This window comes from Triturus cristatus, chromosome 8, assembly GCF_964204655.1.
Source record: "Triturus cristatus chromosome 8, aTriCri1.1, whole genome shotgun sequence".
Taxonomy (NCBI): Eukaryota; Metazoa; Chordata; class Amphibia; order Caudata; family Salamandridae; genus Triturus; species Triturus cristatus.
In genome coordinates, this window is record NC_140591.1 from 1,691,590,101 (window position 1) to 1,691,613,028 (window position 22,928).

At 51.0% G+C, this 22,928-nt stretch overlaps 1 long non-coding RNA gene across 1 annotated transcript in view; it reads left to right on the top strand.

Annotated features, from left to right (window-relative positions):
* Positions 1-4,418: 4,418 nt before the first annotated feature.
* LOC146808620 (uncharacterized) overlaps positions 4,419-22,928 on the top strand; it is a 112,672-nt gene continuing 94,162 nt past the window's right edge. Inside the window, exons 1-2 of the long non-coding RNA XR_014968015.1 lie at positions 4,419-4,533; positions 10,549-10,719. This is a non-coding gene — a long non-coding RNA (uncharacterized LOC146808620). The remainder of the gene's footprint in view (positions 4,534-10,548; positions 10,720-22,928) is intronic.

Genomic DNA, 22,928 nt, shown 5'->3' on the forward strand with positions numbered 1-22,928 from the left:
CGGGTCCTCCACGTGAACCGTCTCAAGCCCCACTTTGTGAGGACGGAATTAAGTTTGCTACTGGCCACCGATGATGGGGCGGAAGAAGACACCGAGCCCCTGCCCGACCCCCTGTGCGCTAAAGACCTGGATGGTTCCGTGGAGGGAGTGAGACTTTCAACCACCCTCACTCCCCAACAGTCCGACGACTGCCGCCAGCTGCTCAGACAATTTGCAGACCTCTTCTCCCTCATTCCAAGGGTCACCGACTGGTGTGTCCACGACGTGGACACCGGCGACAGCCCGCCTGTGAGACACCGAGCCTACCGGGTGCCTGACCGGGTCCGCACCTGCATCAAGACCGAGGTACAGAAGATGCTCATCCTGGGAGTAATCGAACCCTCAGACAGCCCCTGGGCCAGCCCAGTGGTTCTGGTCCCGAAGGCGGCTTCCCCAGGGGTCGCCCCCGAACTAAGATTCTGTGTGGACTACCGGGGGCTCAATGCGGTCACCCGCGCAGACGCTCACCCTATTCCCCGCGCCGACGAGCTCATAGACCGCCTGGGGGCCGCCAGGTTCCTCAGCACTTTCGACCTGACCTGCGGATACTGGCAGATTGCTCTCACGGAGGGAGCGAAGGAACGCTCTGCCTTCTCCACGCCAGATGGCCACTACCGCTTCAGGGTCATGCCGTTCGGGATGAAAAACGCCCCAGCCACGTTCCAGCGGTTGGTGAACAAGGTCCTGGCCGGACTCGAGGAGTTCAGCGCAGCGTACCTTGACGACATCGCCGTATTCAGCTCTCAATGGCACGAGCATCTCCAGCACCTCCGACAAGTACTAATGGCCCTGCGCCAAGCCGGCCTAACAGTGAAAGCCAGCAAATGCCAGCTCGGGCAAGGCTCCGTGGTCTACCTGGGGCATCAGGTGGGCAGCGGCCAGGTCGCCCCCCTCCAGCCGAAGATCGACGCCATCAAGTCCTGGGAACCCCCCACCACGCAGACGGAGGTCCGGGCCTTCCTGGGCCTTACGGGGTACTACCGGAGGTTCATTAAAAATTATGGTAGTATCGCGGGGCCCCTCACGGAGTTGACCTCCAAAAAACTCCCGAAGAAGGTGCAGTGGACCACCCCGTGCCAGCAGGCGTTCGACGCCTTGAAAACCGCCATGTGCACTGCCCCCGTACTCAAGGCCCCCGACTACTCCCAAGAGTTTGTGGTCCAGACCGACGCATCCGAACACGGCATCGGGGCCGTGCTCTCGCAGTTCGACGACAAGGGCATTGATCAGCCCATAGCCTTCATCAGCCGAAGGCTGCTGCCGCGAGAGCAGCGTTGGAGTACTATAGAACGAGAGACCTTTGCCGTAGTCTGGGCCCTCAAGAAACTACGGCCCTACTTGTTCGGAACCCATTTCCGAGTACAGACGGACCACCGGCCCTTGCGGTGGCTAATGCGGATGAGGGGGGAGAACCCCAAGCTACTACGATGGGCCATCTCTCTCCAAGGGATGGATTTCACTGTCGAACATCGCCCCAGGACGGATCATGCCAACGCCGACGGCCTGTCCCGGTTCTTCCGCTTCGGCGAGGAGAACCCCCCAGTGGATGGGTAGTTCTCCGCGCCTTTCAGCTGGGGGGGACGCGTGTGAGACCGGCCTCACGGCGTTGCCCTCTCCATCATCCAGCCAACCTGCAACCACCCTCAAGACACGACATCTCCGACTCCGGCCGCCCCAGCCACCCAGATCCGAGGGCCGGCCAGAGGCCTGACAGACTCGATACCCTACCACGCATGTCCAACCGAGGGAGCGGGAACCCTCGAGCCAGACCCAGAGGCGCCAGCCCAGTCACACCTCGGGTCGCCTTCCCCGGGAGGACTCGATCGGCCACCAGGCCCCTGGGGAGCAGGCGCCTCCCCTGCCGAGCGTCTGGGGTCCCTCCCAGACCCACCTGAAAAGACCAAAGAAGTGAGCGGCAGGAAATCCCGCCGAACCCCCTCCGTCACCCCAGTCCCCCCTCTGCGAGGACTCCGGACTTCAAAGAGCCAGCGGAGTATAACAAGGGGTGCCGGAGAAACGAGTGCAGAGAAGACCTGGAACCATCTGAGCCTGCTGACGCTGTCGCGGCTCCTGAACGCTGAAGTCACCTGGGCCTGCTGAGTGACTCGCGGCCTCTCGCTATTGAACCATCTGAGCCCTGCGGACGAGGTCGCGGCTCCCGAACACTGAACCACCTAGGCCTGCTGAGTGACTCGCGGCCCCCAGCTATTGAACCATCTGAGCCCTGCTGACGGAATTGCGGCTCCCGAACTCCGACCACCTGTGCCTGCTGAGAGACTCGCGGCGCTCCCCTTGAGGACGACTCGGTAAGAGATTGCCCAGAGACACGACACCCTCCAGCTCGAGGATTGTGAGCTATCCGCAGGGTATTTCGCAGAGACACTATCTTGAAAGACTGTCCCGCTACCCCCATTCCCCACGACCGATTTGTGGTACGTTGTGCCACGGCTGTACTGCTTGCATCTTGGATCATAAAGATCCCTTGAAATCATCGATAAAAGAACCTATCGTCCTACGAAGAATACGTGTAGTGTCTCTCTGTTCGTAGTGTATCTCAGGGTGTGCGCGCCTGGTTCGGCCTACGTGGGAGAGGTGGGTCAAAGGGGTGGGCAAGACGGGCATCGAACCCCCCTCCAGCGAACGCCTTTCCAACACTGAGGCTCACAGTGTGCTTAGATAGCAGAGATGCTGAGGCTGACAGTGTGCTTATCCAGCAGAGATAGTGAGGCTCAAAGTGCGCTTACCCAGCTGAGATGCCGAGGATCACGGTGTGCTTAGACAGCAGAGATGCTGAGGCTCACGGTGTGCTTACCAAGCAGAGATGCTGAGTCTCACTGTGTGCTTATCCAGCAGAGATGCTGAGGCTCACAGTGTGCTTATCCCGCAGAGATAGTGAGGCTCAATGTGTGCTTACCCATCAGAGATGCTGAGGCTCACGGTGTGCTTAACCGGCAGAGATGCTAAGGCTCACGGTGTGCTTACCCAACAGAGATGCTGAGGCTCACGGTGTGCTTAGACTGCAGAGCTGCTGAGGCTCACGGTGTACTATCCCAGCAGAGATGCTGAGGCTCACGGTGTGCTTACCCAGCAGAGATGCTGAGGCTCATGGTGTGCTTAGACTGCAGAGCTGTTGAGGCTCACGGTGTACTATCCCAGCAGAGATGCTGAGTCTCACAGTGTGCTTAGACAGCAGAGATGCTAAATCCCACGGTGTGCTTACCCAGCAGAGATACTGAGGCTTACGGTGTGCTTACCCAGCAGAGATGCTGAGGCTCACGGTGTGCTTACCCAGCAGAGATGCTGAGGCTCATGGTGTGCTTAGACAGCAGAGATGCTGAAGCTCACGGTGTGCTTACCCAGCAGAGATACTGAGGCTCACTGTGTGTTTACCCAGCAGAGATGCTGAGGCTCACGGTGTGCTTACCCAGCAGAGATGCTGAGGCTCACGGTGTGCTTATTCAGCAGAGATGCTAAAGCTCGCGGTGTGCTTACATAGCAGAGCTGCTGAGGTTCGCTGTTTGCTTGCCGTGCAGAGATGCTGAGGGTAACGGTGTGTTTACATAGCAGAGCTGCTGAGGCTCTCTGTGTGCTTAGACAGCAGAACTGCTGAGGCTCGTCTTGTGCCTTTACAACAGTGCTCCTGAGGTTCACAATGGGCTTACATAGAGGAGCTGCTGAGGTTCATGGTGTGCTTACGTAGCAGAGCTGCTGAGGTTTCACGGTGTACGTAGACATCAGAGCTGCTGAGCATCACCAAGTGCTAACATAGCAAAGCTGCTGAGCAGACCACACATGAAACGAGGGATCTTTATATTAGACTTGTTACGCTTCATATGATCACTCAAAGTTGTACTCTGCAAGAACTTTTTTCCCAATTCCACAACATACTCCTGGACAGTGCTGATACCCCAACAACCAAGGAGAGGGGGGATCTCCAGGTGGACGGAAGCAAAATGAGAACATGTTATCAGACCACTGAGTGAAGCCCTCTGACCAAGCATACTCTGTGTATGAATAACAACCAACGTATTAATAGGTCCGTCGCTAAAGTAACTGCTAAAGTTCTGACCTGAAACCATTCACACCACAGCACAGTGTCTCCAGCATAAAACATTTATTTCGACATTTATTAATACGTACACGTGTATTTCTGCTTTCCCCTCATGAGATTCCTATATTGATAGGGTCTGGTGGAAGTGAAGGTGGGGATGTCACTAGAGAGGAGTAAGTCAAGGGCGGGAAGGAAATGAAGATAAAACTGAAGTTGTGTCGCCCCTGTCTGTGCTCTGCTTTACTCCTCTCCATGTCTCTTCTCTCCTGCAGGTTGAAAGGATGCTCTCTCAGCCATTTATGCTGTAAATATCTCACCTCTGTCCTGAAAACAAAATCTTCACTCACAGAGCTCGACCTAGGAGGCAATGAGCTGGCAGATTCAGGAGTGAAGAAGTTGTGTAAAGGCCTAAAACATCCAAACTGCAAAATACAAAAACTGCGGTATTGAGTTGTGTATTTCTTATCATATTAGTGATTGTTTAAGTATACATTGTAGATGTGGATCACATACATACATATTAAATGTATAAACTTAAATATGTATATAATTGTCTCTTTCTGTTAATGTTGTGGGAAAGTCACATCCATTTTATAGCAATGCAATGTATGCAATAAGTGAGGTTTGTGAAGTGGGGGAACCAAAGCCCAAATCTGCTGTCATGGAAGAAGCCCCTGTAATAGTGCAGAAGGTCATATGAAAGCCAGTATTTCAGGTATTTGTGCTAAAAGCTAATGGGCCTTAACAAGAGAACAGCCAGGCATCCTTCTGTAATCACTTTCCCTACCTGTCAACAGACCGGCTGCAGGACTGCGTGTGCACGGAGGAGCATCGCCTCACTGCTTTTAAGCAGTGCACTGCAAAGTGAAGGAAACATAAAATGATAATAACTTTGAGTTATTATCATTTTATGTTTCCTGCTGCTTTGCGGGTGGGCGGGGCTGCTCTGCTGTTCCAGCAGGCCTGGGGAAGAGTGGTTTTCCCACTTCTAAGTGCACAATGACTGTTTGGTCGGCCAGTCATGTGCACTTTCCCCATTCTACATGCGGGCTGCATTACAGCATGCATGGAGATCATGCCCAGGTCTCCATTCCCTGGTTGAGCATCAAACCGGGACGCTCAAAACCAATCACAACGCTGCATTGCAGCATTGTGATTGGTCAGTGGAGCCTTTTCTGTGCTTCCTGTGCCTCAATGTGACCAGGACTTCAAGAGAAACAGGGGAACCCTACTCACTAAGGAACCAGGGTAATAGTTATATAAGAAAAACAGTGGTTCCTGTGGAATAATATACTATGGGATTATGATACATAAGCACAATCGCGATATAGAGGGTTAGATAATGGCAGAGCGCGAAGGAACCACTAACACACCAATTCCATTGTAGTATATTTTATGGAATTTTTAAACAATAAAGTTAGGAGTAAACATTATACATCAAAACAACATTTGTGCATAGTGTCCCAAGTGACAATGTGAATATTAAATACAAGGTTTCCACAGTTTGTACAAGTCGACTATTTATCAAAATAATTCCATTTCAACAGCAGCTATATAAGATGATATGTGCTGGGAAAATGGCTCGCTTCTTCTGTTTCCTGACGGCGTTTTGACCCTCAAAACAATGTGGTGTCTCTTCAGGACTATTGATGAAGCGACATCTGAATTTATGATTGCGCAGCCTTGTGAAAATGATGTGCCACACGTGAAGAATAGAGGAAGAAGGTTTACTCACAGTAAGAGATGCTGAGGCTCACAGTGTGCTTATCCGGCAGATATACTGAGGCTCAAGGTGTGCTTACCCAGCTGAGATGCTGAGGGTCACGGTGTGCTTAGACAGCAGAGATGCTGAGGCTCACAGTGTGCTTACCCCCCAGAGATGCTGAGGCTCAAGGTGTGCTTACCCAGCAGAGATGCTAAGGCTCACGGTGTGCTTACCCAGCAGAGATGCTGAGGCTCAAGGTGTGCTTACCCAGCAGAGATGCTAAGGCTCACGGTGTGCTTACCCAGCAGAGATGCTGAGGGTCACGGTGTGCTTACCCAGCAGAGATGCTGAGGCTCACGGTGTGCTTAGACAGCAGAGCTGCTGAGACTCATGGTGTGCTTACCCAGCAGAGATGCTGAGGGTCACGGTGTGCTTACCCAGCAGAGATGCTAAGGCTCACGGTGTGCTTACCCAGCTGAGATGCTGAGGCTCATGGTGTGATTAGACAGCAGAGATGCTGAGGCTCACAGTGTGCTTACCCAGCTGAGATGCTGAGGGTCACGGTGTGCTTACCCAGCAGAGATGCTGAGGCTCACGGTGTGCTTAGACAGCAGAGCTGCTGAGACTCATGGTGTGCTTACCCAGCAGAGATGCTGAGGGTCACGGTGTGCTTACCCAGCAGAGATGCTAAGGCTCACGGTGTGCTTACCCAGCTGAGATGCTGAGGGTCACGGTGTGCTTAGACAGCAGAGATGCTGAGGCTCACAGTGTGCTTACCCAGCTGAGATGCTGAGGGTCACGGTGTGCTTAGACAGCAGAGATGCTGAGGCTCATGGTGTGCTTATCCAGCTGAGATGCTGAGGCTCACAGTGTGCTTACATAGCAGAGATGCTGAGGCTCATGGTGTGCTTATCCACCAGAGATACTGAGGCTCACAATGTGCCTACCCAGCAGAGATGCTGAGGCTCACAATGTGCCTACCCATCAGAGATGCTGAGGCTCACGGTGTGCTTACCCAACAGAGATGCTGAGGCTCACGGTGTGCTTACCCAGCAGAGATGCTGAGGCTTATGGTGTGCTTATTCAGCAGAGATGCTGAGGCTCAAGGTGTGCTTACCCAGCAGAGATGCTGAGGCTCACAGAGTGCTTACCCAGCAGAGATGCTGAGGCTCACGGTGTGCTTACACAGCAGAGATGCTGAGGCTCACGGTGTGCTTACCCAGGAGAGATGCTGAGGATCATGTTGTGCTTACACAGCAGAGATGCTGAGGCTCACGGTGTGCTTACCCAGCAGAGATGCTGAGGCTCACGGTGTGCTTATCCAGGAGAGATGCTGAGGCTCACGGTGTGCTTACCCAGCAGAGATGCTGAGGCTCATGGTATGCTTACCCAGCAGAGATGCTGAGGCTCACGGTGTGCTTAGATAGCAGAGATGCTGAGGCTCAAGGTGTGCATAGCCAGCAGAGATGCTGAGGCTCACGGTGTGCTTACCCAGCAGAGATGCTGAGGCTCACGGTGTGCTTACCCAGCAGAGATGCTGAGGCTCACGGTGTGCTTTCCCAGCAGAGATGCTGAGGCTCACGGTGTGCTTATCCAGGAGAGATGCTGAGGATCATGTTGTGCTTACACAGCAATGATGCTGAGGCTCAAGGTGTTCGTAAGCTACGTGAGCTTCAACAAATCTGTAAAAGGCTTGAAAGAATATGGAGAAATCACTTTTCCCTATTTAATAAACAGAAATATAGGGAAGCCATTAAAAACCATGAGGCGGAAATTAAATCTGCACAAACCTCATATTATGAAGAAAGAATCACCGTGGCATCTAACTCTCCTCGCGAAACTTTTTCCAATTGCTAAAAATCTTTTAAACCATCTTCGGCCCAGTTAGTTCTGATGAGCCTTGTTCTCGTTGTAATAAACTGGCAGAGTTTTTTCACACAAAAATCCAAGTCATCTACTCCTCCTTCCCCCAGGCGGCTGACCATAGCAGTTCGCTGCGTTTGGATATTGCGTCTCAGATCAGGGAACACTGTCTGGACCTTGAATGGACCTCAAATCGTTTGAAATTATCTTGGCCCTGGTAAAATCTGGTTCGCCCAGAGATTCAGCACGTCCCACTATTTTGAATCAAGTTGCTGCAATAGTTTCCCCAGTGATAGTGGAGCTGATCAACGCCTCTACCTCCACTGTAATATTCCCCCCTCCTTGGAAAAGTGCCATGGTAAAGGCACTGCTAAAAAGCCGAATCTCAACTCTGATCTCCTGGAGAATTATCGCTCCATTTCGCTCCTTCCAGGGATCAGTAAGATTGCTGAGAAGCATGTTAAATCAGCTCTCTCCACATTTCTGGAGTCTCACAATCCCCTCCATCCTTCACAGACTGGATTTCTTCCCCAACAGGCAGTTGTCGAAGAGTCCAAGAAAAATTTTAGACTGTGGAGGTTCTGCGACTATCATCCTTCTAGACCTTAGCGCAGCTTTGATACGGTCAACCACCAAATCTTGGTCTGTAGACTCAGGAATGTGGGGGGATGGGGGGCCATAGTGTGGCTACAATCCTTCTTAGAAAACAGGTCATTTCAGGTTTTTGAAGGATATGCTATTTCAAAACGCGTGCCTCCTAGCTGCGGTATCCCACTGGGATCTTTCCTGAGTCCCACTTTGTTAAATATATATATGAGCCAGTTAGCTGAGATAGTACTCCCATTTGGGGTTCAGATTGTCACCTATGCTGACGACACGCAACTTGTGGTTGCCCTTAATAACTCTGACAACTCCTATCCTGGCCTAGGTCCTTGCCTGGAGAAGGTGGCCAGGTTGATGGAGCATTCTTATCTGAAAATGAATGGAGATAAGACAGAGCTGATGATCCTAGGTAACTCCCCCATTTTTAATACTGCTGTGCTGTGGCCAACTTGTCTTGGCCCTGCCCCCACTCCTAAGAACCAGATCAAGAGTGTGGGCATCTGACTCCATCGTGATCTGAACTTTAAGTATCAGGCCCTAAAAGTGGCAGTCATCTGGTATGGAATCCTGAGGATGCTTAGAAAAATTCTTCCCCGCCTACCCTTCCTTGCAAAGAGACTTATGGTCCAGGCTTTAATTCTCTCTCGCCTGGACTATGGGAATGCTCCTTATTTAGGAGCTCCTCATGGTACCATTGGAAAGCTACAGACTTCAAAACTGTGCAGCACGTATGCTTCTTCGGATTCCGAATCGTCAATCCGCGAAACCAGTCCTTAATACTCTTCACTGGCTTTCCATACAGGATAGAATTAAATTTAAGGCTCTCTGTATCGTTCACAAGACATTAGCAGGGAAGGGACCGCCTATTAATCGGTCCATTATTCTGCCTTATCGCCCAAGCAGATGCCTGCACTCACACAACCTCCGTCTCGCTGTAGTGCCCAGAATAAGAAAGGCGAGAAGTGGGGGCCGTCTGTTCTCCTTCAGTGCTGCTAGATTGTGGTATACCCTCCCCCTTCACATTCATCTTGAACATAATCATCTGACTTTCCGTAAATCTCTTAAAACATGTTTTTTCCTTAATGCTGTTTAGTAGTTGTTATTGTCTGTGCTGCCAGTAGGGCTGGAATGCCCTCGGGTAGCTATGCGCTCAATAAATGCTTTTTCATTCTTCATTCATACATTCAAAAATAATCTTACATTAAAAACAGTTAAAAAGGATATAAGTGTATGAACAACTTTAAAAGTTTCTCAATATATCAAACAGCCATGTTTAAGATGAGCAAAAAGGTGCAAGTCGTAATTAGATTTCTAAGCTCCATTACACTCGTAGAGTGAGAAAAAGGGAATGGAGAGAGAGCAAAAATCTCAAATAGGGTCCACAAATGCACTTTTACTGGCCCCCAAAGTTAAACCAAATCATTTCAACGAAACTCCATATGCTAAACCGCATTACACATACAATTCTAACAAGTTATACCAACATGGTTTGTCTAGCCTGAACAGCTGCTTTCAAAAAGGCACAGACAATGAAAACAGTTTCAGGTGAACTTAGGGATTGTAGATGAAGACGAGCTGGTCTACAACGTCGAAAACCTAACTTCCGTAACAAGGGTATCAAAAAGTGCTGTCGTGCTGGGCTGTACAATTTGCAAAAGGACATACTGGCACATGCATCAAAAATGTCATTTGCGAATCCTTATTAGCGAAAAATAAGGATTCGCTAATATGGAATCGCAAATGCCTATGCATGTAGGAATCCCTAAACAAATAGAGATTCCTAAATATTTCTTAATTGCGATTAAGGAATTGCTACCCATTCGCCTATCGGCGGGCTGAAGCCCACAAAGTATATACTATATGTCTCTTTCGAGACAGAGCATGCGTTGTCTAGAGTCAAGACCTAAAAATGTGAACAACAATTTAACTGATTAGTGGATTAAGACTTCTGACCAAAAGTCCCTTCATGTATGAAGAACGACCAGCGTTAACATACAAATAGTTGCAACAACTACTAAAGTGAGCTCACCATTCACACCACAAAAGAGTGTCTCCAGCATAAAACATTTAATCGTTTATTATAGGTACATTGAGTTTTGCCACTGCTAGTCTTAAAATTCACCCCATAAGATTCTTATAAACAGGGCGTGGTTGGATGTCTAAGGTGGAGATGCGTAATTAGAAATGAGTAAGTCAAAGAAGGGAGATGAATCAAGATAAAGCTGGAATTGTGACGCCCCTGTCTGTGCTCTGCTTTATTCCTCTCCATGTCTCTTCTCTCCTGCAGATTGATTTACTGCTCCCTCACCAGTTCATGCTGCAAAGACCTCGTCTCTGTCCTCAAAACAAGCACATCTCTCAAAGAGCTGTGGCTGAGTGAAAATGAGCTGGGAGACACTGGAGTGAAGAAGGTGTGTGAAGGCCTAAGACATCCCGGATGCAGACTACAGAAACTGTGGTACAGAGCTATGTGTTCTTATCACGTTATTGACTTCTAAACTTTAGATTTTTGCTGGGGACTTATACATGTATTTCATAATGTTGTGGGGAAAGTATCCATTCCATGATAATCGCATTTGTGCAATACGTGAGGTTTATGAAGTGTGGGTGCCTGATCCCAGTTACTGTGTCTGAAACAAGCCCCTCCAGAGGTGCCGAAGGGCTCGTCTTATACCTTGTGTTTCAGGTGTTTGGGCTAAAGTGTAGTGGGCCTTAAGGACAGAGCAGATCTGCCTATAGCTGCCTGGGCACCTTCTCCAGCAGCCTTTCTGCCCATAACTGCCCGGGCACCTTCTCCAGCCAGCCTCTCTGTCCATAACTGCCAAGGCACCTTCTCCAGCCAGCCTCTTTGCCTGTAACTGCCCGGGCACCTTCTCCAGCAGCCTTTCTGCCCATAACTGCCCGGGCACCTTCTCCAGCCAGCCTCTCTTTCCGTAACTGCCCAGTCACCTTCTCCAGCCACCCTTTCTGCCCATAATTTCCCAGGCACCTTCTCCAGGCAGCCTCTCCACCCCTAACTGCCCAGGCACCTTCTCCAGCCACCCTTTCTGTCCATAACTGCCCAGGCAACTTCTCCAGCCAGCCTCTCTGCACATAACTGCTCGGGCACCTTCTCCAGCCAGCCTCTCTGCCCATAACTGCCTGGGAACCTTCTCCAGCCAGCCTTTCTGTTCTTAACTGCCGGGCACCTTCTCCAGCCAGCCTCTCTGCCCATAACTGCCCGGGCACCTTCTCCAGCCAGCCTCTCTGCCCATAAATGCCCGGGCACCTTCTCCAGCCATCCTCTCTGCCCGGGCACCATCTCCAGCCAGCCTTTCTGCACATCCACACACCAGCTGCATCCCTAGGTCTACTGCCATGGACAGACCCCTCACTCCTTATTCTTCTGTATGGATGATGGACTGTACAGAAGAATAACAGAAGTAACCAGTGACCTTACATAGCCTTTAAATACATGCAATATTCTACGCAAGCCAATTTTTTATTGGAAGTATGCAATCTGCAGAAAAACGCAGTATAAAATGCAATCCCAGCTTTCCTGCTTGACCAGATTGAGTGATCCTAAGCAATAACTTTATTTTACTCTGCCTCCTTTTCATTAATTTTCACTTTGAAATACATTAATATTATGTTGTGTTATGTTATGTTCTTTATATTCAATATAGCACATAACTCACCCAGAGGCATCTCGGCGCAGTAACAGAAACAAGTATCAGTGAAGTGGAAAAGAGTTTAGAGTAGATGAGCTTTAAGTAATTTTCTAAATTTATAGTAGTTCATACACATGCAAACGTAAAGTGGAAGCTTGTTCCAATAGTAAGAGAAGTGTGGCTCAATGGTTAGAGTGGCAGACCCTGATGCAGAGGTCTGGCCCAGACCAGGGTTCAATTCCCGCCTCGGTGGGTCTTGGGCTCAATTTCCCCGGACCTGATAATTCTCGCCTCAGTGCCTATTCTAATCATGGGTCCCACTCTGCAACTCTGGGCAATAGCTTGCTTAATCTCCACAATGGCCCCTGCAGCGCTAGGATGCCTGGCTTCACCTTGGGGGTGCCCAGGAGTGGACGCCTCACAGGGATAAGGCCAGGAAGGGTTCCACAGCGGTATGTGCACAGCGCCTGAGAGACCCTTTCGGGGGTGTGCGGAGCGCTATATAAATGCACTACATTTACATAGTAGGGAGCAAGGTAGGAGAAAGCCTTTCCTCCGCTACGAGTCAAGCGAATACGCGGAACACACAATAAGGCTTTATCACAGGATCTTAGACTACGACTAGGTGTGTACGCTTTAATTTTTATTTGCAAATATAACGCCCCTTTTCCCGTTAGGGCATTATAGCAGATCTTAAAACAAGCAACACCTTTTTTTCACTGGCAGCCTGTGCATTTCCTTCAGCATCGAGGCCGAAGAAGTACCCGAAGATTAATTAGGAACAAGCCTGGATGCAGTATTTTGGACTACCTGAAGTTTGGCAACTAGGGTCTCCTGAGCAGCCGCCAAAAAGGCATTGCCATAGTCTATCCTACTTATCACTAAGGCTTGGACTAGAGTCCTTCTGGCAGAAGTTGGAAGATAGGGAAATATTCTGCCTAGAAGGCGCATGTTATGATAACATACTCCAGTAGTGGCCAAAATGTGTTCTTTCGTCGTTAGAGCTTGGTCTATTTTCATTCCATGATTCTTCACTGATTGTTTGGGCACAGGAGTAGACCCCAGTTGGGGAGGCCACCATTTATCTGTCCAGATCGAGGATCCTTTCCAAATAGCATAATCCCCGTCTTATCTACATTCACTTGGAGATAGTTCTCATTCATCCAGTCGGCGATTGCTAACATGTCCAGGGAGAAACGCTTTTGATTTTGATCTTACGATGGTAACATGATAAGGCATGTTTATAAAGATCCTTATCATGAGGCTTTTTATTTCTGCGTCAGCGACTCTCTAAGTTCTTACACCTCGATTTATCTAGTTGTAGCTCAGTGGTAAACCAGGGAGCAGAGGGTTGGCCTTTGATAGAGCTATAGTTTTTATAGGGGACTGTTGAATATAAAACTTCAGGTAAGGCAGTCTTGAAAAACTCCAGTAGGTTGGTGACCTCAGGATTACTTTTCAGCAGGCTGAAGTGAAAGGCTTCACTAAAAGCCTCAGGAGTGAGTAGGTGCCACAGCCTGTAAGGGTTTGTGTGGGGAGGTTGAGGAGTCCGAACGTGAAAGGTAATTAAGAAATGATCTGTCCATGTGACGGGAATCGGTACCTCGTATACACAAGAGCGCTAACCGCAAACCCTGACAGACGGGAGTCAATTTGCTTTTCCGCACAATCAGCTACTGAAGCTGCGATGGACCGGAAAGCAAAGACTCCGTGACTCAATGCGGCAAGTAAGCAGTGAGTGCTGCAGTTAAAACAGTAGTATCTGAGCACTAACAGCAATAAAACAGTGCGTTAAAAAATAGCTTCCACTAAAGCCTGATGCTCGGGCACATGTCTCCGCCAACAAGAGGCGTCAAATGAAGAAACAGGATGTGCCATACGCAAAGGTCTTCTGCATTAGGTTTAATAGACTAGAGTGTGTCCATTCCTAAGACCAATACAGACAGTATATTTGGGACAAGCATAGCAACAGACATGCCTCTTGGGTCACTGATGGCTTTGTGTCTTGGCAAGGGAACAGTTCAGGAATGTTTCTAGGTTCATAAGTTTCTAAATTCTTGTTTAGAAACCATCACGTCTGACAAATACACTCAGTGCAATGACATAATCTAAGGTTCTAAAGTGAAACACTTTAGCCTGTAACAGAAATACACTATTTGAATTTTAAGGCCTTTTTCTTATTTTTGAATGACGTTTGTTGTCTGATGTCTGTGGCAATATTTTAGTGGAACAGTTTCTGCAGTGAGTCTTGGGGGCAAGCCCCTCAGCTCAGCTCGCCCTATTCAATTTGCCGCCTTGCCCACCTCTAGGTTTCCGGCACCATTCTCTAGCCCATCCAATGCTTCCACTCCCTCGTAGTAGGTCTTAGGTACCCTCTCTAAAGTGAGTTAGCAGGAGGTCTCCCAGAATGAACCAGTGAACCAGAGTTTATGAAGCGCAGCAGCTGCACCGGAGCATCTTGTCGATGTGTTGACACAGGGAAGCAGGGTCCCAACTCCCGTAACTAACCAGAAAAATCACGGAATAATGTAGGGTCAGATTACACTTCTCTAAACAGGTGAGTCTTTAAGTCAGCCTCTAAGGAATCAATAGTTACGCCCCATCTCTATAGACCCTTGTGACTAGTCTGACCACCACGCCATCGCCTTCCTATTATCCGGCACCCTCAAGACAAAGGCACCGCAACCGGTGATTCCCAAATGCTAGATCAGAGATACCAGGAACCTAGACCACAGGGAACTGGAGGCTCGCTGCAAATCTGGCCTCCCCCCCCTCGCATACCACTGCGGTCAGTGACCTCAATGATCACTAATTTACGACTATATCGAACATTTTGGGTGAGCTAGCCCCGCTAAAACTAACAAGAACGCAAATAAAAGAGAGAAACCCCTGGTTCACTGGATCCCTCAATAATGAAAGGCGATCCCTCCGGCAAGCAGAAAGAATTTGGAGACAACACCCCTCTGCCGCTCATCTAAAACTACTCCGCCAGGTTAGAAATGCCTATAACAAAAACATTCTCAACTCAAAAAAAGAATTCTTCAGATCTGAACTAGGGAACGCCATGAACAGGCCCCACAAGCTCTTAAAACTGATCAAACACTAATCCAACAAACTGGCCAAAATATCGAAAGAAACCCCAAAGTCTCTAATCTCATCCAAGGATTTCTCCTCTTTCTTCTCTGACAAAATTACAGCCTTAGGAAAAGAACTCAGCTCGGCCACATACTCCCATCACCTCCTCCATCCACGCCCCCCTCCCCCTCTGGCTTCACCTAAAAATCAAGCACACTGGACCGACTTCAAACTCTATAAAGAAGACTCTGTCTCAAAAATCCTATCCACCTTAAACCCTAATAACCATTTTAATGACCTGCTCCCCTCCAACTGCCTAGCTGCCGCCACCCAATCAATTATTCCTAGCTGGACTACAATAATTAATGTCGCTCTCTGGCAGGGATCGATTCCCGATTCTTTGAAAGCCGGCCAAGTCCTCCCCATTTTGAAAAAGCCGTCACTGGATCCAGCCTCCCCTGACAACTTCAGACCTATCTCTAACATCCCTCTCTTAGCCAAGTGTTGGAGAAGTGTGTGCAACAACAGCTAAGTCAACACACCAACAACTTCCACCTACTAGATGACTTCCAATCCGGGTTCAGGCCTGGGCACAGCACGGAAACCACCATTCTCAACATCGTTGATGATGCCCTCCAAGCTCTGGACCAAGGCAAAACCTGTCTCCTAATCTTCCTAGATCTATCCTCAGCCTTCAACACGGTCAACCATGAAAAACTATTTGAACGCCTCAAGTTCAGGATGGGATTGGATGGCTCTGTTCTAGAATGGTTTAGATCCTTCCTACAAAACCGATCACAGAGATTTCTAATTAACGGTAACCTGTCTGCTCCCTCTCTAGTCACGGTCGGAGTCCCCCAAGAATCTACCCTGCTCCCACCCTCTTCAACCTTTATCTAGAACCGCTTACCAATGTTCTTCGCATCGCAAATATCTCATATCATATGTATGCTGACGATACCCAGATCTACATCAAAGCCTCTTCTCTCGAGGAGATTCTCTCGCTGAATGAGGCCCTGAAACTGACTGTCCAATGGCTTGCCTCCAATCAACTTAAACTCAACGCAAAGAAAACAGAATTTCTCCTAATTTCCCCAACAAAATCCAACCCCGAGCTTCAGTTATGGATAAAGGCTATCACAGCCATAAACTGCCCACCGACCATCGTGAAATCAGCCAAATCCCTATGAATAATCCTGGACTGCAATCTAAACATGAGAGATCTCATCAACTCGATGGCCAAATCAGCCAGGTTCCACATGAGCTACCTAAGGAAACTGGAACCCTCCTCGACGCTCCTGTCCTAAAAATGGCAGTCCAAGCACTTGTCATCTCTAGACTAGAATATGGCTGTTCCACCCTCTCTGGGTTACCCATGACCTCCCTTTCACCTTTGAAAGCCTGCCTCAACACGGCCGCCAGACTACTTACCGGCACAAGGAAGATCAACCATATCTCTCCACACCTGAAAGCTCTGAACTGGCTTCCTCTCAAGGCCAGAATACAGCTGAAGCTGGCATGCATGACACACAAGGCTCTATACACAAACTCCCCTGCATATCTGGCACAGAAACTTATGATATCTGGAGGAAGCAGAATCTCCCGGTCCGCTAGAGAATACTTGCTCCAACCTGCACGTTTTTGGAAAGAAAAAACTTACAATCGAGCCTTTCCCGGGGGCCGCACCAAGAATATGGAACTCTCTCCCACCCGCCATTCGAAGAATCCCTTCTCTGGCACGCTTCAAAAAGAAAGCCAAAACCTTCCTTATGGGTAAATTCCTCGTTTAGCTTCTGCCATCAACCACCACTAAGACCCTGTTTTAACTTCTGGCCTCCCCCCTGACTACCGACTCTCCCCCCAAGATACCTGTGGACCTGTCTTGTGTAACTGTAAATATAAACTGTACATACATGTCCTTCTATCCATTACATTTCCAGCATTGTATGTATACTTTGTGAAGCCTTTTGTATAACTTTATGACTCCTGTAGAGCTCTCTGATACTCTAACGGGTCAAGTTCGCGCTCTATAAAACACTAAATAAATAAATAAAGAGGGACTCAGAGGACACATGTTGGACCCGGCCTCGTGGCGTGGTCCTGACTTCCCGGGGATTGGGCCCGTTCCCCGCCCTAGCCTCCACGAGCTACCCGTGCGGGCCGCACAAGGTCACCTACGCCTCGAGGCTCCGCCATTTTGTCACCTGCCACGTGACCCTGCACGCCGGCCCTCATGACTCCGCTCAACCCGGCCTCGGCCCCAGCAAGGCCCAGACATTGAGGCACCAAGAACTGGCCAGGGGGTGTCACGTGAACACCTCATCGCCCTGGCGGAGGGCGGTATCGATGGGACCCCCAACCGCCCCCACACACCGAGGTGCGATCGGCCTCCAGCTCTCTTGGGCCGGGCGCCTCTCCTGCTGGGCATCTGGCCACCTCCACCCGGCCTCTCCGCCCCCCTCGGGCGCAAGGGTCCGGACATCAAAGGGCTCCAGACCTATATCTGGGGCGACCCCGCCACAGACCGGCAGTTGTATCCCGGAGTCGAGAGCCCTGCTGATCGAATCGCGGCCGACCCTACGGAGAAGAACTCTTGCTTGAACTACCATGAGCCCTGCAGACTGCGTCGCGGCTCCTTCTTGTTGAAACCTTGAAGCCCCCCGAAACATCGGGGCCCTGCTGACGCTGACGCGGCCCAACCTCGCTGAACCCTCCCTCGGAGCCCTGCTGACGATGTCGCGGCTCGAGCTGAGCAGAAACCACCTTGAGAGCCCTGCTGACCTGATCGCGGCTCTCCACGAACTGAACGCCAGAGCCCTGCTGACGCCGTCGCGGCTCGACCCCTCCGAGATCCGGAGGTCCTCCAGCTTGAGGATAAGAACTGGGCCCCAGGTACCCTCGTACCGAGCTCCTGCCAAAGACTGTCCCGCTACCCCTTCCCTTCTAAAAGAGACACTGAGACTTTTTGTGGATCCCTCGATCCCTTTCGTGTAAATATTGATCCCGTAACCTTTAAGTGCTGATAAAGAATTGCTCGTCTTGAGACAACCTCCTTGGGTCCTGTGTGGTGGTGTTACTGTGCTAGTACATGATTGGAGAAGGATCTCTCAGGAGGCTTCTCTGCAGCGCTCGGCTACTTCGTACAGTGTGGGGGCCCCCCCTGAGTGGTCTCGCCGACTCCTCGGGGTCCGCCTTCCAACATTTGGTGGCAGCGGTGGGATCCGAGTCGAACGCAGTACGTACCAGCCAGTACCCACTAGCTACCCATCCAGACAAACAGAAATCATGAGCAACCAGGAAAATAACGCGACCATGGAGTTCCAGCCCGAACGGTTGGAGGAATATACGCACAAGGAATTGAAACAGTTCTGCAAGGACAAAGGCATTGCAACCACCGGCCTAGGTACCAAAGAGGAGATGCAGAAAGCCCTGAGGACCTGGCTGGAGGCCGAGGCAGGCCACTCCCAGGAAGAAGGTCCCTTGCCCCTGACTGAGGCCACATCAACCGCACCGACTCCGGCAACCGGAGGAAGAAAGAGCCTAGAAACCGGCCTCTCCGAAGAAGAGATACGAGAGCGGGAGAAGGTCCGGAACCACGAACTAGAGCTCGCACGACTGCGGCTGGACGGCGAACTCCAGCTGGCGGAAAAAAAACTGGCCCTAGAGCAGCTACGGCTACAAGAGGAGATAGAAGAGAAGAGACGGCACCGAGAGTTGGAGGAAAAAAGACTGACCCTTGAGCACGAGCGAAGTCTCAAAGAGCTCGAAATCAAGGCCAAGAACGGGGGGACCGACACCCCAGAAGATGTTCTGGAATTGAGTTCCACAGGCTGGGAGCCAGAAATAAGAAAGATCTGTCCCAGCTCTCGCTAAACCTGTCTGTGGCAAGAAGTATAAACAGCACAGTATGGATAGTGGTGCTAAATCTATAGGGTGAGGTCTGTCCTATATGATCCCTTGATCCCTGTAATATTCTCTTGTGCCTCTAATTACACTGCTGGGCGGGTGGCGTATAATACATCACCTCTTTCTCGCAGTCAGGAGCTGAAAACTTGGGGAGGCAATCTCGGGACAGCTGGTTACAGGGGATCCTGGGACACAGAGGTCCCCACAGGCACAGAGGCGGCGGCAGACACAAAGGCTCCTAAGCACACAGAGACTCCTACACAGACATAGGCTCCTGGAACACAGAGGTCCCTGGGGAGATAGAGGCTCCTAAGGAAACAGAGGTTTCTAGGCACACAGAGGCTGCTGTGGACACAAAGGCTCCTATGCACACAGAGACTCCTACACAGACAGATGCACATGCACACACAGACAGTCCTGCAGACACAGAGGCTCCTGCGGGCGCAGAGGCTCTGTGAACACAGAGGATCCTGCGGAAATAGAGTCTCCTGCAGACAAAGAGGCTCCTGTGGACACAGAGACTCCGGCGTGTACAGAAACTCCTGTGCACACAAAGGCTCCTGTGGACACAGCGGCTCCTGCAGACACAGAGGCTCCTGTGGACACAGAAGCTCCTGCAGACACAGAGGCTCCTGCAGACACAGGGGGCCCGATTCACAGAACTAACTTAAGACAAAATCCTAAACTTACTACCATTTTGGTATTCACAGAAGGCACTTACTCATTTTGGTATTCACAGAAGGCACTTACTCATTTCGGTATTCACAGAAGTTAGGAGTCCTAACTTTAGGACTCCTAAATGCCTTCTGTGAATACCGAAAGTCTTAAGATTAGGATTTTTCTCAGTTTAGTAGTAGTATAGTTAGGACTCCTAACTTTAGGACTCCTAAATGCCTTCTGTGAATACCGAAAGTCTTAAAATTAGGATTTTTCTCAATTTAGTAGTCCTAAATTTAGGACTCCTAACTTTAGGACTCCTAAATGCCTTCTGTGAATACCGAAAGCCTTAAAATTAGGATTTTTCTCAGTTTAGTAGTAGTATAGTTAGGACTCCTAACTTTAGGACTCCTAAATGCCTTCTGTGAATACCGAAAGTCTTAAAATTAGGATTTTTCTCAATTTAGTAGTCCTAAATTTAGACTTAGGACTACTAAATTGAGAAAAATCCTAATTTTAAGACTTTCGGTATTCACAGAAGGCATTTAGGAATCCTAAAGTTAGGAGTCCTAACTATACTACTACTAAACTGAGAAAAATCCTAATTTTAAGACTTTCGGTATTCACAGAAGGCATTTAGGAGTCCTAAAGTTAGGACTCCTAACTTCTGTGAATACCGAAATGAGTAAGTGCCTTCTGTGAATACCAAAATGAGTAAGTGCCTTCTGTGAATACCAAAATGGTAGTAAGTTTAGGATTTTGTCTTGAGTTAGTTCTGTGAATCGGGCCCAGAGTGTTGGAGCCGGCCTCGTGGCGTGGTCCTGTTCCCCCTCGCTAAGCCGCGCGAGGTCCCATGCGCCTCGGGGCTCCTCCATTTTGGATTATACGTCCCTCCACGTGACTACCAACGTGACCCTGCTCTACCCGGCCTCGGTCCCGGCGAGGCCCGACATCGAGGCGCCAACCCCTGGCACGGGGGACACCACGTGCGCCCTTCCCACACCCGGCGGAGGGCAGTATCGATGGGACCCCCAACCGTCCTTCCACACCTAGGTGCGATCACCCCACAGCTCTCTGGGGCCTGGCGCCTCTCCTGCTGGGCGTCTGGCCGCGCCCTACCCGGCCTCTCCGCCCTCCTGGGCGCAAGGGTCCGGACATCAAAGGGCTCCAGACCTATATCTGGGGCGACCCGGCAACAAGACGACAGTTGTATCCCGGAGTCAAGAGCCCTGCTGATCGGATCGCGGCTGACCCCACGGAGAAAGACTCTTCCTGAAACCAGACTCTGAGCCCTGCTGACGATGTCGCGGCTCCCTCGTGCTTACAAGACCTTCACGAACCTTTGGGGCCCTGCTGACGCTGTCGCGGCCCGACCTTGTTGAAACGTACCATCAGAGCCCAGCTGACCTCGTCGCGGCTCGACCGAAGCGGACCTACCACCGGAGCCCTGCTGACTGTGTCGCGGCTCGACCCGAGCGGAACTACCACCCGAGCCCTGCTGACGCCGTCGCGGCTCTCCACGTCCGAGCCGCTCTGAGACCAGCACCCAAGGTCTGGCGCAGAGCCCTCCCGTACCTGGCTGGTACTAAGACTGTCCCGCTACCCTATCCCTCCAAGAACATTGAGACTCTTCCTGGATCACTCGATCCCACTGTAAATATTGAACGTGCTCCTTTTTTTATATAAAGAACCAAGATAAGCAACCGATCCAGAGTCCTGTGTGGTGGTGTTACTGAGCCTGGTACGATCATAGGAGAAGGACCTCTCCTAGGAGGCTTCTCAGCGGCGCTCGGCTATAACTTTGCGGTAGGAAGGCGCCCCGGAGCAGTCCCTCCGACTCCCCGGTGGTCCTCCCTCCAACATTTGGTGGCCAGCGACGGAATCCGAGCCAGACGCAATCGTACAGGCAAGTAACGCACCCACTACCTAACCGGACGGAAAAGAAAAAGGGAACCATGGACGGCCAAGAAGCAACCGTGGCCGCAACCTTCCAGCTGGAAAAACTGGAAGAATACACCCACAAAGAACTAAAACAATTCTGCAAGGACAAAGGGATCCCAACCACAGGATTGGGCACCAAGGAGGAAATGCAGAAAGCCCTGAAAGCCTGGGCAGAAGCCGAGGCCACTCCACCCCGAACCTAAGGGACCTCGGCCCGGGACGGGAACCTGCAGACTACAACCCCGACAGATGGGGGACGAAACATCCCGGAAGCCGGCCTATCCCTCGAAGAAATGCGAGAACGGGAGAGGGTCCGGACACACAAATTGGACCTCGCACGACTCCGGCTGGACGGTGAGCTCCTACTGGCGGAGAAGAAAATAGCCTTGGAGCAACTACGGCTACAAGAGGAAATCGAAGAAAAGAAACGGCATCGGGAACTCGAAGAGAGACGGCTAACCCTCGAGCACGAGAGGAGCCTCAAAGAACTCGAACTGAAATCCAAAACGGGGGAGACCAGCACCCCCGGGGCCCGGGACGCTCTGCCACTGACCGAACCGAAGGTTCATATCCCCAAGGATGTCGTCAAAGAGTACTACAAAAACGACGACATCCAGCAGTGGTTCCGAGCCTACGAGGTAGCCATGACCTCCCATCGGGTACCCCGGAAGGATTGGGGTGCCGGCCTATGGGGGAGGTTCCTCAGCGAGGGCCGTGATACCCTGCTGCAACTCCCCGACACAGTGATGACCTCCTACGACCACATGAAAGAAGCCCTGCTCACCCGCTACGGGCTATCCGCCGAGATGTACCGGCAGCGCTTCCGGGACTGTAAGAAGCTCCCTGGTACCACATGGGTCGAGTACGTGGACTTCTTCAGCCGGGCCTTTGAAGGGTGGATAAAAGGGAGCAAGGTCACCTCCTACAATGAACTATTCGACCTCACTGTCTGGGAGCACCTCGCCAACAACTGCTTTGTGGAACTAAGGCAACACCTCCTGGACAGTAAGCTGACCGAGCCCCGGAAGCTCGCCGCCGAAGCAGACCGATGGGTCAACACCCGGGTCCCCCGGAACCCCGTGGGAGACTACCAACGGAGTACCACGGGACCTCCTCGCCAGAGGGGCGGAGGAGGGGGGTCCCACCGCAATCGAGAATTCCCGGCCGTGCCGCCCCGAAGCCCGCCACGGGGCCAAGCCGCCAACCACACGTCCCCGACCGTGGGCCGAAGGGGGACCCCCATCGCCCGGCCTGGACCCCGACCACCAGTGACCTGCTTCGGCTGCCAGCAGACCGGCCACTATGCGAGCGACCCGGCCTGCCCCATGAGCCTACGGAACGGGACCGCTGGGCCCCCTCCCCGGCACATAGCCGCCGCAGCCCTGGGAGAAGGAGAGGACGGGGAGGAAGACCGCAACGACGAGTCCCCCGAGTGGGA